We start from the raw sequence: 19,467 nt of genomic DNA, 5'->3' as shown, positions 1-19,467 counted from the left end.
CTCTCTCTCTCTCTCTCTCTCTCTCTCTCTCTCTCTCTCTCTCTCTCTCTCTCTCTCTCTCTCTCTCTCTCTCTCTCTCTCTCTCTCTCCTGTCCATAGCCAAGCTGAGATCTACTCTAAATGCAAAGCTTTTTTTCATTTTTTGGCTCTGAATTGGCTAATCCCAGCACTAGGTTTGGCCCAGGCCTTTAACACGAGCACAGAACCCCTCTTTTCGCTCCCTCATTACTCTCCGGGAAAAAGCGCTAAGTAGCACGACAAGCTCGGCTAGTCACGGCGTATTACTCTGTCAGAGCGAGCGCCCGGCGCTCCCAACAAATAGCGAACCCTGTTCCTCCTCACAGAGCTAAAGGAGAGATAGACCGAGAGAGAGAGAGGGTCATAACTCTAGTCCGCACGCTTCGTTCACTCGCCCCTCTATTACCTTCCCAACCAAGGTCACACTAATCAACTCAATTACCAGTCCTCTCCGACATTTTCATAATGTTTTCTGCTAGTTGCTCTCCTGTGAAAATGACACAGTCTTGGCAAATTAATATCATTACTATCCGCGCTTAATGGTGCTGCAATACCTTTTTTATTTAAGATCAAGTCCCACCAACGACCTCCACGGACCTACGGAACGAGAAGAGATTGAAGAGAGCAGACAAGGAAAAGCCAAGTGATGAGGGCGTAATAATCAAAGCGGTTCGCAAGAAATTGCGCAAACATTTCCTGTTCTTGTTTGGCCAACAGACCCGTCATTATCTTCACTTTATATTATATGAACACTATATTGTTCGCTTTTACTTTCTCTTAGAATTCCCTTGCATTCTAAAAAAAAACACTGGGTTTAAAACAACCCAATTTGTTGTTTTTTTTCAACCCAATGTCTGGGTAAATATAAGAGAGAACACATGTTGGGTTAATTTTACCCAGCAAATTGGGTTGTTTATTTAACCCAGAATAATAGGTTGATTTAACCCAGCATAGTTGATTCATTTTTACAATTATACTAGCTTATTTTTAATTTTATTTTTTACTTCATACATGAATTAATGTCTACGGGTTAACCTAAATCCTCTAAACTTTAAAAAAATACTTGACACAACCACTGTCTTGATAATTCCTTTATTTTCAATTATATTTTACAGTATAGTATATTTTATAGGTTTTTTTGAATACATATTGCAAAAGTAAAGTATACATAAAAATTAAACATTTATAAGTAATTCAAGTGTAATAGACCCGTCTCTGTTTCATAAAATTAAACGATATACAGCACAATAACAAATTTATAATAACTATAAATATTATAATAACTCAATCCCTGGGATGTTACGTCTGACCCAGGATCTGGGAAACACAAAAACTACCCAAACACTGGGTTGTTACATCTGACCCAGGATCTGGGTAACACAATAACTACCCAAACACAGGGTTGTTACGTCTGACCCAGGATCTGGGAAACACAAAAACTACCCAAACACAGGGTTGTTACATCTGACCCAGGATCTGGGTAACACAATAACTACCCAAACACAGGGTTGTTACGTCTGACCCAGGATCTGGGAAACACAAAAACTACCCAAACACAGGGTTGTTACGTCTGACCCAGGATCTGGGAAACACAAAAACTACCCAAACACAGGTTTGGGTTTGTTACGTCTGACCCAGGATCTGGGTAACACAAAAACTACCCAAACACAGGGTTGTTACATCTGACCCAGGATCTGGGAAACACAAAAACTACCCAAACACAGGGTTGTTACATCTGACCCAGGATCTGGGTAACACAAAAACTACCCAAACACAGGGTTGTTACGTCTGACCCAGGATCTGGGAAACACAAAAACTACCCAAACACAGGGTTGTTACATCTGACCCAGGATCTGGGTAACACAATAACTACCCAAACACAGGGTTGTTACGTCTGACCCAGGATCTGGGAAACACAAAAACTACCCAAACACAGGGTTGTTACGTCTGACCCAGGATCTGGGAAACACAAAAACTACCCAAACACAGGGTTGTTATGTCTGACCCAGGATCTGGGTAACACAAAAACTACCCAAACACAGGGTTGTTACGTCTGACCCAGGATCTGGGAAACACAAAAACTACCCAAACACAGGGTTGTTACGTCTGACCCAGGATCTGGGAAACACAAAAACTACCCAAACACAGGTTTGGGTTTGTTACGTCTGACCCAGGATCTGGGTAACACAAAAACTACCCAAACACAGGGTTGTTACGTCTGACCCAGGATCTGGGTAACACAAAAACTACCCAAACACAGGGTTGTTACGTCTGACCCAGGATCTGGGTAACACAAAAACTACCCAAACACAGGGTTGTTACGTCTGACCCAGGATCTGGGTAACACAAAAACTACCCAAACACAGGGTTGTTACGTCTGACCCAGGATCTGGGTAACACAAAAACTACACAAACACTGGCTTGTTATGTCTGACCCAGGATCTGGGTAACACAAAAACTACACAAACACTGGCTTGTTACGTCTGACCCAGGATCTGGGTAACACAATAACTACCCAAACACTGGCTTGTTACGTCTGACCCAGGATCTGGGTAACACAAAAACTACACAAACACTGGCTTGTTACGTCTGACCCAGGATCTGGGTAACACAATAACTACCCAAACACTGGCTTGTTACGTCTGACCCAGGATCTGGGTAACACAAAAACTACACAAACACTGGCTTGTTACGTCTGACCCAGGATCTGGGTAACACAAAAACTACCCAAACACTGAAAAAATAACCCAAAAAATGACCCTCTTACCAGGATTTGGGTAGAAAAAATAACATAGTCTTTTGGGTAGAAAAGAGTATGTAATTGTATCATCAGTACGACCAGCTGAACTACACACACAATACCAGAAACGCATCATATGTGTCTTTGTAATTCACTCTAAGCATTGTCAGGAGGAGATGATGTCATTGTGCGGGATGATTCGGATGATCCGTCTCTTTCTGACGCAGGTTTGGACTGTATTGTGTCAACACTTCTCTCTCGCTATTGGAAAATAATCTGTTTGCTCAGTTCATTAACTCCACTCTTCCATGCTCCGCTGCTGCGCTAGTTTCTTACCTTCAAGTCAAAAGCTGAAAAAAGTCATCCATATTAATGAAAGTTTTGTTTAGCACGGCCACCAGTGCGAATTTGAGATTGATGGCTACATTTTGGAAAGGGACAGTGTCGAAAGTGCAGGATGTCTTCTTTTTTTGCCAAAAAAATGTGGTGATCTAATATCTTGATCTAATATCTCTTTGGTGGTATAATATCTTAATTTTATCAGATTTGGCCTCAATCGTGACCTCAATCCATTTCCTCTCTTCCCTCACTACTGTCTCTATCACAAAAAGTGGCAAAGACACAACAATATAATATATCATTTTAATATAGAAATTAAATTTTAAATAAAAACAATAATTCATGAATCCCGAGCAGAATAAATTTGTGAAATTTTGCTTTTACCTTTTAACATCAGAAATGCATTCGTTTTGTTTCCTGACGAAAGTGTTTCGTTTTTAACCATTACTAAAAATGACAATAAAATTGACTTTTACTTTTAAAAACTGTGCATAATATAGTGATTGAGTATGTTTTATGTGTTGCAAAAACTGTTTAATTTGAAAGTCTGCTCTGAGTCAATCAGGTTTGAGGCTGTGTGTGTGTGTGTGTGTGTGTGTGTGTGTGTGTGCGTAGAGTTTTTTCAGGTTGTCTGTCTCTCAGCTTGGAGTCACAGGTGTGATAATGACTTTATTAAGGGAGACACTCCTGAACCTTGCTAATGAGAGTGTTAGTCGTCTCTCTAACACCTCCTGTGTTTGTGTGTGCGTGTGTGTATGCGTGCATGCATGCATGTGTGCGTGTGTGTGTGTGTGTGTGTGTTTGTTTGTTTGTCTCTCGCTGTGTGAGATTTTGAGTGTGTGTGTGTGTAAGTGAGTGTCTGTGCGTGAGAGTGTTTGTGTGTGTGCATGTATGTGCGTATCTGTGCGTATCTGTGCGTAAGTGTGTATCTGTGCGTGTGTTTGCACGTGAGTGTGCATGAGTGTGCGAGTGTGAGTGTGTGTGGATCTGTGTGTGTGAGAGTGTGTATGAGAGAGTGTGTGTGTGTGTGATTGTGTGTATGCGTGCGTGTGTGAGAGTGTGTATTATATGCGTGCGTGTTTGAGAGTGTATGTGTCCGTGAGAGTGTGTGTGTGTGTGTGTGTGTGTGTGTGAGAGCACGAGTAAAGGAATTCTTCAGGACAGCAGCCCCAGTCTCGGAGCACAGGGGGTCTTATGAGACCAATTAGGGAGGAGTGCACACTGGAGGAGAGAACACACACACACACACACACACACACACACACACACACACACACACACACACACACACACACACACACACACACACACACACACACACACACACACACACACACACACACACACACACACACACACACACACACACTGGAGTAGAGAGCACCTGTCTTTGGCCTTATTAATCCACCTGTGTTCTGCTGGGCTTGACTGAGCTGAGCTGAGCTAGACTGGGACTCTGAGCTGCTCGCTGCCGTCCCAACACCTCCATTACACAGCAATCAGGTGCACTGATTACACACTAACTCCAGCGCTAGCCTTAGAAGAGAGAGAGAGAGAGAGAGAGAGAGAGAGAGAGAGAGAGATCTGCTGCTGCTTACTGCGCAGGATACACTCAACACTGCCTTCTTAAAAATAGCATGTCAAACGGTGCATTATGCAGTGATAAACTTTATGTAGTACAATGCTTTTTTTTTTTTTTTTAAATAACCTCGTCATGAGTGTTTTTTTTTTTAATCTTTTGAACATTGACCAATTATAATCTTGGAAATAGATTTTTCATTTTAATTACATTTTGGGATGCAGTGGAGTAAAGCGTGAGATGCAGTGGTGTAAAGCGTGGGATGCAGTGGTGTAAAGCGTGGGATGCAGTGGTGTAAAGCGTGGAATGCAGTGGTGTAAAGCGTGGAATGCAGTGGTGTAAAGCGTGAGATGCAGTGGTGTAAAGCGTGGAATGCAGTGGTGTAAAGCGTGGAATGCAGTGGTGTAAAGCGTGAGATGCAGTGGTGTAAAGCGTGGAATGCAGTGGTGTAAAGCGTGGAATGCAGTGGTGTAAAGCGTGAGATGCAGTGGTGTAAAGCGTGGAATGCAGTGGTGTAAAGCGTGGAATGCAGTGGTGTAAAGCGTGGGATGCAGTGGTGTAAAGCGTGCGATGCAGTGGTGTAAAGCGTGGAATGCAGTGGTGTAAAGCGTGGAATGCAGTGGTGTAAAGCGTGGAATGCAGTGGTGTAAAGCGTGGAATGCAGTGGTGTAAAGCGTGGAATGCAGTGGTGTAAAGCGTGGGATGCAGTGGTGTAAAGCGTGCGATGCAGTGGTGTAAAGCGTGAGATGCAGTGGTGTAAAGCGTGGAATGCAGTGGTGTGAAGCGTGGGATGCAGTGGTGTAAAGCGTGGAATGCAGTGGTGTAAAGCGTGAGATGCAGTGGCGTAAAGCGTGGGATGCAGTGGCATAAAGCGTGAGATGCAGTGGTGTAAAGCGTGGGATGCAGTGGTGTAAAGCGTGAGATGCAGTGGTGTAAAGCGTGGAATGCAGTGGTGTAAAGCGTGGGATGCAGTGGTGTAAAGCGTGAGATGCAGTGGTGTAAAGCGTGGGATGCAGTGGTGTAAAGCGTGAGATGCAGTGGTGTAAAGCGTGGGATGCAGTGGTGTAAAGCGTGGGATGCAGTGGTGTAAAGCGTGGGATGCAGTGGTGTAAAGCGTGAGATGCAGTGGTGTAAAGCGTGGGATGCAGTGGTGTAAAGCGTGGAATGCAGTGGTGTAAAGCGTGGGATGCAGTGGTGTAAAGCGTGGGATGCAGTGGTGTAAAGCGTGGGATGCAGTGGTGTAAAGCGTGGAATGCACTGGTGTAAAGCGTGGGATACAGTGGTGTAAAGCGTGGGATGCAGTTTTGTAAAGCATGGGATGCAGTTTTGTAAAGCATGGGATGCAGTGGTGTAAAGCGTGGGATGCACTGGTGTAAAGCGTGGGATGCAGTGGTGTAAAGCGTGGGATGCAGTTTTGTAAAGCATGGGATGCAGTGGTGTAAAGCGTGGGATGCAGTGGTGTAAAGCGTGGGATGCAGTGGTGTAAAGCGTGGGATGCAGTTTTGTAAAGCATGGGATGAAGTTTTGTAAAGCATGGGATGCAGTGGTGTAAAGCGTGGGATGCACTGGTGTAAAGCGTGGGATGCAGTGGTGTAAAGCGTGGGATGCAGTTTTGTAAAGCATGGGATGCAGTGGTGTAAAGCGTGGGATGCAGTGGTGTAAAGCGTGGGATGCAGTGGTGTAAAGCGTGGGATGCAGTGGTGTAAAGCGTGGAATGCAGTGGTGTAAAGCGTGGGATGCAGTGGTGTAAAGCGTGGGATGCAGTGGTGTAAAGCGTGGGATGCAGTGGTGTAAAGCGTGGGATGCAGTTTTGTAAAGCATGGGATGAAGTTTTGTAAAGCATGGGATGCAGTGGTGTAAAGCGTGGGATGCACTGGTGTAAAGCGTGGGATGCAGTGGTGTAAAGCGTGGGATGCAGTTTTGTAAAGCATGGGATGCAGTGGTGTAAAGCGTGGGATGCAGTGGTGTAAAGCGTGGGATGCAGTGGTGTAAAGCGTGGAATGCAGTGGTGTAAAGCGTGGGATGCAGTGGTATAAAGCGTGAGATACAGTGGTGTAAAGCGTGGGATGCAGTGGTGTAAAACACGCCGCCACTAGACTCTAGAGCAGAGGAGACGTGTTCTCTGGAGTGACGAATCACGCTTCTCTGACTGGCAATCCAATGGACGAATCTAGATTTGGCAGTTGCCAGGAGAACGGTGCTTGCCTGACTGCATTGTGCCAAGTGTAAAGTTTGGTGGAGGGGGGATTATGGTGTGGGGTTGTTTTTCAGGGCTTGGCCCCTTAGTTCCAGTGAAAGGAACTCTAAATGCTTTAGCATACCAAGACATTTTGGACAATTTTATGCTCCCAACTTTGTGGGAACAGTTTGGGGATGTTCCTGTTCCAGCATGAATGCGCACCAGTGCACAGAACAAGGTCCATAAAGACATGGATGGGCGAGTTTGGTGTGAAGGAACTGGACTGGCCGGCACAGAGTCCTTACCTCAACCCGATAGAACACCTTTGGGATGAATTAAAGCGGAGACTGCGAGCCAGGCCTTCTCGTCCAACATCAGTGCCTGACCTCACAAATGTGCTTCTAGAAGAATGGTCAGAAAAATACCCATAAACACTAAACCTTGTGGAAAGACTTCTGAGATGAATTGAAGCTGTTATAGCTGCAAAGGGTGGGCCAATGTCTATATATATATACACATATGCTGCAGATCTATTTGAGAGATGAATTGGTGAATCGTTTTTGAATGGTCCTTTGCGATGAACTAATTCTCCCAGTGTTACAGCCTCACTAATAAAAGGAGGTGTGTAGATAAAAATATAATTTCTTAGTTTTTCTCCTTTGATTTTGGCTCAAATATGAGGACGCGTGTATGTGGCGCAGTCACCGGCCCATTATTAAGCCACTTTCAGATACCGCTCTATCAAATATCATCAAATCGTGCCTTCAGCCATACTTTAGCATATTCCCTTGGAAAGAATATAATGACGTGAAGTGAAGGAGAGAGAATGAGCGGAGGGTTTTTGAAGTGGACACAGGTGCAGAGGATGAGAGACTTTTAAGCTCCTTTATCAAACCCCAAAGACCTGCAGTCACAACCAGACCGGACTCTTTTTTTTCCTGACTTTCTTTATTCCGGTGACCTGCAGTCATTACCTTCCGTGGAAATGAATGAGCAGGGTTAAATAGCTGCCAATTTCTTCCTCCTTCAAAGATCTTTGAGAGCGGCGAGTACGCCCAATAAACCCACACCCCTCTAATGTTTTATTCAGCTCATTTCAGAGCGCCGCCGAACGCCCGGCTTTAAGCTGATTTTCCGATTCATTTTAAATCCCGTCGGCATGCAAAAGTTCTCCTCTTTTTACAGCCCCCCATTTTAATGAATAGATGTCCAATAAGGACTTTTATTGTCTTAGCATATGTTGCTTTTATTAGCTGAAAATAATTACGTTCTTCGGATCACCTCGGAAGTCCTTCCGAAAGATAAAAACCAGATAGTTTCACAGTGGCTGCACAAGTCCTTCCGAGTCCAATCGTTTTCCCCCTGGGTGCTCCGTGTCCTAATACCCCCTCCCTTCCCATTCCCATTCCCGGTCCGGCCCCCGCCTCCCTGGACTGACACACGCTTCATCTTATCGGGAAGCCGGTCCACACCGGGGCGATGATGTTCTCCTGGAGAGACTCCTGAATGATTGCCACTTGAACTGTGTTTATTTCCCAACCTGCTCCATTTGTCAGACTGTGTCCGATTTCACTTTTCTGGGTTTCTGTGTTTGCTATGAGTCGAGACCGCCGGCACTTTATTCTGAAAGGAGAGGAGGCTCTTTCACAGTGATTGGCCATTACTTACACCGCTGTGAACTCAGTCTGAGCACTAGACACCCTCTCCCCTTCTGCCTGCCTCTCTTTTGGTGGTCAGGATGAGTTTCCAGTGTCTCAGTGACTGTGAGATCTAAAACCCAGAGAAAACCCTCATATCCAGAGAGGACTAAGAGGCTTGTGTGGTTGATGTTGTCCGGTGTGCCCCTGCTGATGACCGCAGGCAAAAATCTTCTTTCTGCATTGACGGACATTCAAAAGTATGTATTTTCAATAAATACACTTTAAATCCGTGTTTGTTAGGGTGTCATGTGTGGCTCCTCAGTAATAGATAGAGTTTAACTTTTGAACCTGGAACTTTCTTTTAGGGTTTAAAATCCGAATGTTTAAGCTTGTGTTTTTTCTTTATTGCACATTAATCCTTTCAAATAAAAAGCTGTGTATTAGTTGCACCACAAGGTTGTCCATATATAAAAGTACAAAACATTTCCTAAGGCTCATTGTAAAAACATGCCTGTATGTGTACATGTTTGCAAAACTACTAAAACATTCTTATACATGTACAGTAATCCAGCTGAAATGAACACTAGAGGCAGTAAAACACCAACAACTTTTCTTCTTTTTCACACAAATTATGATTACAGGGACAGATTATTTATTGAGAAATACTTATTTCCGTGCAGTTTCTTGCACAATAGTTATGTTATGACCTCAAAACACTTTTACCATAATTCATGATTTGTAAACTAATGCATTTTGACATTTGCATCGCATAATCAGCTCCATGTGTACGGCTCTTTCTCTTTGCACTTTGGTACAAGTCCTGTGAAACGTGATTCGTGATAGAAAAAAAGCTCAAAGACTTGTAGAAGCAAGCGAAAATGGCATTGTTGCCTCAGCACATGTGTTTTTATCTTTATCATCGGTTGTGTTTAGAGTAGGGTTTAGTGTTGGTGCTACATTATTCTCAAACATGATTTAACCTTTCCATACCACTCACTGAAATTCCATTGCCAAACAACCAACATAATAAAATATTGCCAGATTCACATTCATCTGTTTAGGATGAAATTCCTTCTATAACAATAACATACTATAATTTTTCAGAAATATCTCCCCAAAAAATGAGCTTGGGTTGTTTTTATGATTATAATTTTTTTTTAATTTTTTTTTTAGAACAACATATAATTATTAATCATGTAATATCAGAGGTGTTTATTAAAGGGATAACAGAAACTGTCATCATTCACACACAGGGTCATTCCAAACCCATATGACTTTCTTTCTTCTGTAAAACACGAAAGGAGACGTTTTGAGAAATGTTCACACTGCTCTTGACCAGGGCCTGTCAAGATAAAACATAAAATAAAAAAAGCATCATCATAACAATGTAGTGCATGTAAAACTGATCCATACAAAACATGCTTCATGCTTTCTGAAGTCAAATGATAGTTGTATGTGTGAAAAAAGACTGAAATGTAAGTAGTTTTTCACTAAGGCCTCCTGTGCTCCCCATAATGGAAGCTTGTTTCCGCCACAGAATAAAACATTTTAAAAGATAATTGTGACTTGTTATCTCACAATTGCGAATTTATATACAATTCTGACTTTATTTATCAGAATTGTGAGAAAATGTCATAATTGCGTGATATAAACTCACAATTCTGACTTTTTTTCTTGCAATTGCGACTTTATATCTCGCAATTCTGACATCTTTTCTCACAATTCTGATAAATAAAGTCAGAATTGCATGATATAAAGTCTCAATTGCGAGTTTTAAAGTCTAATTCTAAGGAAAAAAATACACTTTTGAATTTAAATTTTTCCTAACAATTGCGTGTTTATACTTTATAACATGCAATTGTGACTTTATATCATGTATCAGTCCATATCTCCCAAAATTGTGTGATATAAAGTCAGAATTGTGAGATATAAACAGGCAATTCTGAGAAAAAAAAAGTCAGAATTGTGAGATAAAAAGTTGCAATGACCTTTTGTATTGTTGATTCTGTGGCGGAAACAAACGCCCCGACCCCATTTACTTTCTTTGTATGTTAAATCATTTGCGTTCCATTTAAAACAAACAAGTACAAGTTTTTACACACATTTTCATTTATGTAAATGTTGTAATCTAGGGAATACTTTCATTTTTAAAACCATAAAGAGCTGATCTCTAATAAAGTCAGAAGAAAGATCAGGTGTTTGGCCGTGTGAATCTACATGGGCCGCTCTCTCGGCACACCTCGCCATCATGGATGTTATTACTCACCCTTGAGAGAGTGAGAATGGGTTTGTGGGAATGGGCTCCGGCATCAGTAGAACGAGACTCGGGGGAGAACGAGGGCGCCTTTCCCCATTCCATTACACACAGGCCTCCGCCATAATGAAGGCGATTTTAATAGGATTTAATGCATGTGGTGGGGCAAGGTCCTGCTACCTTATGGCCCTGACAAAAGAATACGAGAGTGTAATCATCAAGCCTCATTCACTGGCAGTGCTGCGCGCACATTGATCATCCTTTACCATCCGTTCCTTCTGGAGGTGAAGAGAGAGATTATCCAGTGACACTGAAACGTCTGTCCCGTTTTGATTGTTCACCTTTTATCATAAAATTGTTAAAATGGTGATTCTGAGCTGTTAGCTCTGCGTCTTTCTCCACTTTCCCCGATACGTTCTCTTCATCATACGCTCAGGTGTCTTTCTTGTATTTTGAATTACACATTGTATTGTGTGTTTTAGGGTTGTCTGTAAACTTGACAAAAGATGTCCTGGCAGAGATAGAGGGAATGCATTGAGGTCAGTTTCGTGTTAACAGGAGAAACTGAGAAAACACCAGTAAAACAAACCATTATCAGTTTAAACTAAAGGTTGGACTCGATATAGTGTTCCTTACAACTTCCCACAGATCCAGAGATCATGGATATAGACGTGCAGCAGGAATCGTGTTTCTGACATTTATATGAGCCTGATTTCCACGCCCGGGAAATACATAACGCAAATTTGCCTGAGAACGCTTTATATAAATCCATGTGATCACTCATATCAGTGTTATATACATCATCATATCGTCCAGCCCTAAAACTTGTGTAGTTTATTGTCAGTGTTTATTTAAAAACATCCAATTATGCAGAATATACGATGGTAAATATTTCATTTAGTTGTCAATAGAATATATAGGGTATGATTTTACCCCTAAATTCAGCATATTGACACAAAATGACTGCAAATCCAGCTTTCTCTGCCTGGATCCAGTTGTTTCTGTGAATCTGATCGATCCATTTGCTTCTCTGTTCTGCGGCTTTCGGCAGTCTGTTAAAATATACATCAGATTTCAGTCAATCTCAAAGCTCTTTCCCGTTTTAGATGTGTTTTGTGTGTTTTTCGCAGCATTCACACTGAAAACCAATGCTGCCACTCAGTGTGTGTGTGACCGCAGTCACGCCGTCACACGCATACAGCCCTCTATAGTGGACCTGACTCTCTTTTTAGTCAAATTGGTAGCATAATGTGGTCTACTTTCTCTGGTGCCTTGACCTCCATTTCGCCTTGACCTCCAGGTCTCGTCCTGTTAATGTTCAGGCCATTCACAGTTGCAGTGTAGATGCACCATATTGTTGTCTGCTTGCTTCATCTGTCTGCTCTACGACTGTGTACATTAGAGAGAGAGAGAGAGTATAGAGGGGGAGAGAGAGAGAGAGAGAGAGAGAGAGTGTATAGAGGGAGAGAGAGTATAGAGGGGGAGAGAGAGAGAGAGAGAGAGAGAGAGAGAGAGAGAGAGAGAGAGAGAGAGATGGTTTAATCCCAGCTCTGAAAGGGCCATTATTCCTGTGTTTTTCGGGCCACGGGCCGTGGAGGTGTGTGTGTTGAGAGTTTGTGAAGTGTGTTTTGTGGAGTAAATCCTCTCTCCGGCGGTTCATTGGGCAGAGAGAATGGCAGCGGCTCTGTTTACTCTTTACCCAGTGTCCCGCTCACAGCTGGCCGGAGCACGCTCAGATGGGCTGTCGGCTCCGAGACAGAGCGCCACTGAATGCTAAGGTAAACAAAAAGAGGCGAAAGAGAGAAAAACAGATGGAGAGAGAGAGAGAGATGAACGGAAAGAAAACTCAGTGTTGCCGGGATTGGTTTTTCACGGTCTTTTGTGATAGAGATTTGACTTTTGGGGTTTGGATTGAGGGAGGTTCTGTTGGAAAAACAAGATCTGTGAAACTGTGTAATTGACGTCATTCTAATCAGAGCAATTATAATGTCCACCTACAGGATTTCCACTTACGCTCATTAAAACCGAAGATCAGTTGCTGCCTTACATTTTCATTTCAGCCTAAATTATATTAAACTGACTTTTTAAAAATCATTTTTTCATGACTTAAATTAATGTAAATACTTATTGATCATATATATTACAGTGCACTGCAATCTCCCAGCTTCTGGTATCAAGACCGAGATACATATAACATTCTGCACTCTAATGTAGTTTTATTTTGTTTAATTTCTTATTTAATTTAATAAGTTATTTGATTTTTAATTTATTTTTAATTTGATTTAATATTTAATTGAGCTTCTAGTATCAAGTATAACAATCTGCACTCTAATGTAGTTTTATTTTTTTTATATATATATTATTGTTTTAATTTAAATTAATTAATTTAATTTTTTATATATAATCTTTTCTTTTTTTAAATTAACAGACATTTTGGCTAAAAGTCTTATATAACCTTGCACCGTAAAATAGCTTTTTAATAAATGATTAATTACATGATTTTTTTTTTTTTTTGCCATTTCATTAAATCTACATAACAATTAAAGGAAGTAAATGTGTAATAATTAAAATGCAAACATAATTTATGCCAAAATTGGTAACAAGGTTGGCAGTAACAGTGTTGGTGATTTAGCGTAAATTAAGATGTTTGCTGTGAACCTAAGAAAGAAATATATATATTTCCTGTAAATGAAGGAAAGAATTTGTTGGATCGCTTTTTTTTACAACGTACAACAGGGTTATTTGCAATTTGTGTGAATAATAAGAAAAAGGAAATATATAATTTACCTGCTAAGGGTCCAAAAAAATCTCACTTCATGTGTGTTTGAAGTTATATTTCATGCAACACTAATTGTTCTAAGCAACAGTTCGCTGTCTAAAGAACATGGGTAATGTGCCTTAGTTGTTTTAAAAAAGTAACGGGACAATAATCAGTTCCGTCTTCATGGAAAGACACCGTTGTGTCTATTCAATACACCTCCCAGAGAGGTGCCGAGGGGAATTACTCCTCACTGGCAGACGGCCAAAAGAGTGTTGACTATTGTCAATTTTAGTGTTGAACTATGGGAAATAATTACGAGGCACATTGATGTGTAGTCTCTATCAGATCCAATTTTGCTAAACCATCCTAATTGAAAAACACACGTAATGGCAAAGAACCGAAACACTAAACATCTTGTTACAATGATTATTTATTAAATTTAAAATATCTTTAGCACAGATTAAAAATCAGACACCTGCAACTATCATGGTCGTCATGAATTGAAAATAAACATTCCTAAAAAAACCAGTCCCTCTTCCTCCACTGGATCCATGATCTCCTTCATAGAATAGTCTCTGGATTTGTTATAAATGTACAGGTCATTGCATAGGGCTGAGGCAAAACTGATCGCATTACTCAAGTCAATCACCGCATGGCCACGTTCTGCAATATACATGTCACTCCGACATATGTACTTCAAAAAAACAAAACCTTTCGTTTGGCTGTTACAGTCCGGAAACCAGGATACACTTAATAACAGATGGAACAAAACACCAATAAAATACACATAATGATTAGTTATTAATGTTCTGTGAGCATATGAGGTTTGGTTATGAAATGTAGGGCCATGGTTCACAATCCAGACAATTACCATTGTTCATCCTGTTGATATGGTGTTTGCCTCAACCCTCGTACAGAAATGTCTGAAGGATAACAAGAAACATGGGGGAAAACAGTGGGAATGACAGCCAGATCAAACTGCTTCATCAAAATAATCAAATAAAAAGCACAATTTTTCCACATGTGTTTATGAGATCATGTTTATTTGACCAATCGTTTTATTATGTTCCTTTTTCTTAAATCAGTTCTTTTTTTTTTTTAGCACATGCCATATGCGATTTTGATTATAAAAGTACCTGAAACAATTGCTAGAGTGTCAGCATGCATAGCTGTTCGATATTTACAGATGTATGTACAACACAGAGGAACGAGGACAGCGGAGGTGGACGATCATGAGACGGGAACATTTACAGCAGGTTCTTTTACTCAGTACATGCAGCAATGGAGGAGGATTCAACACTACCTTTCTAGAAACAGAGGGATGTTACTGTTAGCCAGGAAGGTCTGAGGTGATTCTCTCTGCTGATCAGATGGGGATATGACAGATACTCTATGTGTGTGTGTGTGTGTGTGTGTGTGTTGGAGAAACTACATGGGAGAAGGTTCACGCCCGTTCACGGATACTGGGATACTAGTTAATGTCTGCCAACTGTAAACTCTCAGCCGGCACAGGACTGTAATACTGATGGTAAAAGAGGAATTAAATCACAATCTGTACACTAAATACAGTCATCTTTCAGCAGGAGCGCACGACGAGGGCGTCCGTTCTGGGGCGTGAAATCGTGGGACGTTTTCTTCCAGGAAACACGAAACACCTGTTTAACGCTTAATCAAAAGAAGCACGCGTACACTACACTCTAACCAGACACTACGAACATCTCTGATGTTAAATATACAATTATGCGGAGCAGGTTTTTAGACCAATGAGATTTCACGATGGGCGGGGCTTCCCATCACAAAACCGCAGGACTGTTGTTTTATCGGATCGCACCTGATGTCATCATCTGTTATTTATTGCTAGACAAAACGACTTATTTGGATCTGTATGCATGAGGTTTCATATTGAACATTGCCTTTGATACAGGAAGACGTTATTTAGTTGTTTCTTATTGCAGGACTTCTGAGATAATGGAAGCATCTTGTGTCCATTTCTGGCCTTGGTTTCTTTAATTCTGTTTGAAAGAGGATGCATGTGTTGCTCTTTGTTTTTCTTTGCTTTGGTTTGGTTGTCAGTATTGCTGCACAGATGATCAAACTGTGTGGATGTGAATGCCTGTATGATGCAGAATATGGTTCATTTAAGTATTGAGTGCTTCAGTATTTAACTCAGTTGTTCTGAACTGGTGGATCACGACCCAAATCGAGAACAGCAATGAGAAAAACAATGCTAACTATATAATTGTGCATGGTTAGCATCGAAAAAGAAGCGTTTATCAGCTGCTTGTCTTTTACTATTGCCGTCAAATGCCACGTGCCCAATTCATTCATGGGTCACTTAGTAAAAACTAGAAGAAAATCATCCCCATCTTTGGAAAAACCATGTAACACACACACATTGTGTACTACAAACAATTGTAGTACTATGTTGGGATGTCACTTATATTCTAAATCTTGGGTCCTGAAGTAAAACCAGTTGAGAACCACTGCTTTAACTGATCAGTAGCTCTATTGCTATCTCAGTTTTCTGGGCTGAGCTGTACCTGGTCCAGCATGCTAATGCGTTTTATCATAAAGCTTATCGGTCCAAAAGGGCCGTCAGGGTCAAGCGCCAGGAGGTTCAGCATAACGGCAATAAGATCCATGTTCTCTTATTCAGTCTGACAATCCAATCTCCCACAGCTAAATACACCAAAGCGGGAGGCTCATGGTTAGAAACCCTATTATTGTCCCACTGCTAACGGATAAAGGAAATGGTGTTCCAGTCTACAGCCTCAATGGATCAATCGCAGATCTATATTTAGTGAAGATGCATCTGAGAAAGCTTGATGGGAATGTATTCAAAGTTCTAATAAAGCACATGTACTAAACCCCAATTGAACAATCAAGCCGACTGTATGGCGAGCCTATCTGAGTTGAGCTGTAATTCAGATGGCGATTACTGTAATAAAGTCTCCTAAGCTAACCGCTAGCTCTGTTTTAGCCCTATTCAGTTGGCGCAGCTCTTAAATGGGGCTGCTGGGATTTAACCATGTGTTCTCCCTGCATCTCACATCCGCTAGGAAGACTAGGCAGGCTTTGGAAATGGGCTAAAGCGCATTTGGAAGTGGCTTGGTATTCATTTCAGCCCATTGTTTGGCTAAGGGACGGCAGCGCGCTAGCCAGCGCTGAAATCGCACTCCACATCCATTAGCGCTGGTAATCTCAGTCACGCTAGTCTTCACAGTGTGTCATTACAGAAGGCATTAGCAGAGCCAAGTAGCGTGATGCAACAGAGCTTGAGAGGAGTGTATTAGCGTTAACTTTGAGCTGTCGGCACTGTATTCTAATCAAGGTGAGGCGACAACAAGGACACATGAAGACCATGACACCGTTTTTTAAGACCCGGCTGAAGAAGAAAAAAACACTTCTTGAGCTAGCCTGAGGTTTTTTTGCTAGATACCAAGCTGGTATTCAGTGGTAAACCAGCTAAACCAGAAGAACACCGGCCTGGCCAGGATGCGAGACCAGCGAAACCACATCAGGCTGGTTTAAGCTGTTTTTGCCATGTACATGACCGTGAAGTTATAAAATATTGGGGCATTATTAAAATCAATTCCTATGGTTTCTAGACCTAAATCCTGGGTTTGGATTTCAGAGCACATTTGTTATTCCTAATGAGCTAATCGAAAGCTAGGAGGCATTTTGGGCAATTTGCTCAACATCTAGCTGATGTTCCTATCAGAACGTCACCTTAATAACCAGGGAAATATTTTCACACAGCTTTGAACGAGTGCAAACACTTTTTTTGTGCATGTAACTACGTTAAATGTAATTACAAGAGCAGTGAATCCATAAAGTGCATCTTTGCTTATTGACTCACTGCGTTGGGTTCGCTAGAGGGGTTGAGTGACATTTTTCTGTCCTTTCATATTCCCAGCTTCAAATATGTATTAACTTATCACTGCACAAGCAGGTAAGACTCCAGAAAGATCCATCCTTTTGATGTCATGTTTATTGCCACACTAACCAAAGCAACATGCAGCATCTGTGTACTTCAAAAGACGCTCAGCCCGACACACACACACACACACACATACAGAAAAACACACAAACTAGAGTTAAATGGGGATGAGCGCACTGAATATCTGACTACAGCCTTGGCTTTCTTCCTGCAAGTTTGTGTGTGTGTGTGTGTTTCTAACAAGCGTTCTGCCGCAGTCTTTGCCAGCTTGAGCTACAGCTGTTGATTTGGCTCCTTAAACGAGCCAATGTCTTTGTACTGTTGCACGCGTGTGTATTTGCGTTCTGTTTAAAGAGTTGGCCATCGGTGTACGTCCCTGTAAACGTCTGCCAGACGATCTCCTAAACGTTGGCCTGCGCTTTTTTCAGATCTGAGACGCTCCTGCACTATTTGAAGATAAAGCGGCCGTCCATTTCATGTGCATCTCACAGAAGTTAACTTCCAGCAGAAGTCGTGTGTGTGAAGTAGCGCAGGACGGCTTCTTCTGTGAGAGGGGGGACATAAAAAACCAGTCTGGAAACATTTGAACTGCACGTCGGCTCTAATTCTGTCTGACATGTTTTTCTTTTCCTCTGAATCTTCAGCCCTCTTTCCCCAAGACAGTTAAAACACCCAGGATAGCCAACCGTCCCCAACAATTAGAGTCTGATCAGCCACGCGGAAAAGTGCAGAGCATCTGTGAGACGTGAAGAGTCATTTGTTTTGGTGTAAACAATCAAACCCGAGGGCACAAACAAAATAAACCCTAAAAGAGGCTTGACTGGGGGCGTACATGTTGTGTTCCAGACACAAATGACTGATTTTGATGTTTCATGAGGATTTTTTTTAACTTTAGGGGATGAGGATGGAATTGCTAGACTGGCCTTTAAACCCTGGCTGAACACTATGAAACCGCTATAATCTTAAACTATTAAAGCGAATTAAAGCTTAAGTGTGTCTTTTTATTATTCTTTTTTTGATTTGAATGTGCAAACTGTTTGTTTGAGTGGCCCAACATGTCCACTTCTGACTCAGCCAATGGTGTGGCATTGGGGACTACATGTTTTACGACAACAGAAGACGGGAGGACTGTTTTCTGCCAGTTTGGTGCTGAAATAACACACTTCAAATTTACACACCTCTTCATCTTGGAAAAGTGATTCCAGCAATTGCTTCCTTTCTTAAGGGGGGGTTCACACTGAAAGCGATCACTGTCACTGGACTTTTGTCCAATCACTGGCGGATTGTGTATCTTGGTCGTCACCAAATTTGAATTGGCCAAATGGTCTGTGTCACTTTTGTCGCCTCAGATTGACAAACCTCTTTGAAAACGAATCACTTCTAGTTGCTTTGTTTGCTGTAAACCGCTGTCAGTGTGAACGGCCCCCTAGAGCTTTCCATGAAGCCTGACCATTCCTGTATGCGCTACAGAGGATACTGGGATTTGGGTTATGTGTCTCCAACCTGTCTTGAGTGTCTTTCAATTTGATATCTTTGCGCTGGATCCCTTTTTTAAGATTTCAATGTGTTGTTTGTGTGTGTATATGAGTCTACACGTAGACGCCTTCTCCAGCAGTGACAGAAAGTCCCCATTGACTCAGTGACATCCAGAAATCCCTTTGACATGAGATGAATGGACAGTTTTGGCAGGCTGCCCCACAGTCGTCTTTACAAGACTTCCCCAAAGCACTGCCTTTCTGATATGTACAGTATCTACAACTATACTGTTTGTGTGTGTTGATCATTGTCTGTGATTCTTGGCAGGTGTACAAGAGATATACAATAAACCTGCCACTTGAGTGCTTCTCAGTTCAAGCTTCTGAGATATTATATCCTGTTTTTCCTACTTATGGAGGAGATACCGGCAAGTGCATGTCATTACTATTGTTCTCGGTTGTTTTCCTGCTAACCTTTGAGTAGATAGAGCATTCAGACAGCGTGAGGATTGAGTCCACCTTAAAAGCTTTTATAGAACTTG

At 41.8% G+C, this 19,467-nt stretch overlaps 1 protein-coding gene across 1 annotated transcript in view; it reads left to right on the top strand.

Moving 5' to 3' along the window:
* wwox (WW domain containing oxidoreductase) overlaps positions 1-19,467 on the top strand; it is a 249,186-nt gene that overhangs the window by 228,572 nt on the left and 1,147 nt on the right. The window lies entirely within an intron of this gene.

This window comes from Rutilus rutilus (assembly GCF_951802725.1).
Source record: "Rutilus rutilus genome assembly, chromosome: 23".
Classification (NCBI taxonomy): domain Eukaryota; kingdom Metazoa; phylum Chordata; class Actinopteri; order Cypriniformes; family Leuciscidae; genus Rutilus; species Rutilus rutilus.
The sequence above is the reverse complement of the archived record's forward strand: the minus strand, read 5'-3'. Positions and strand labels throughout refer to the sequence as shown.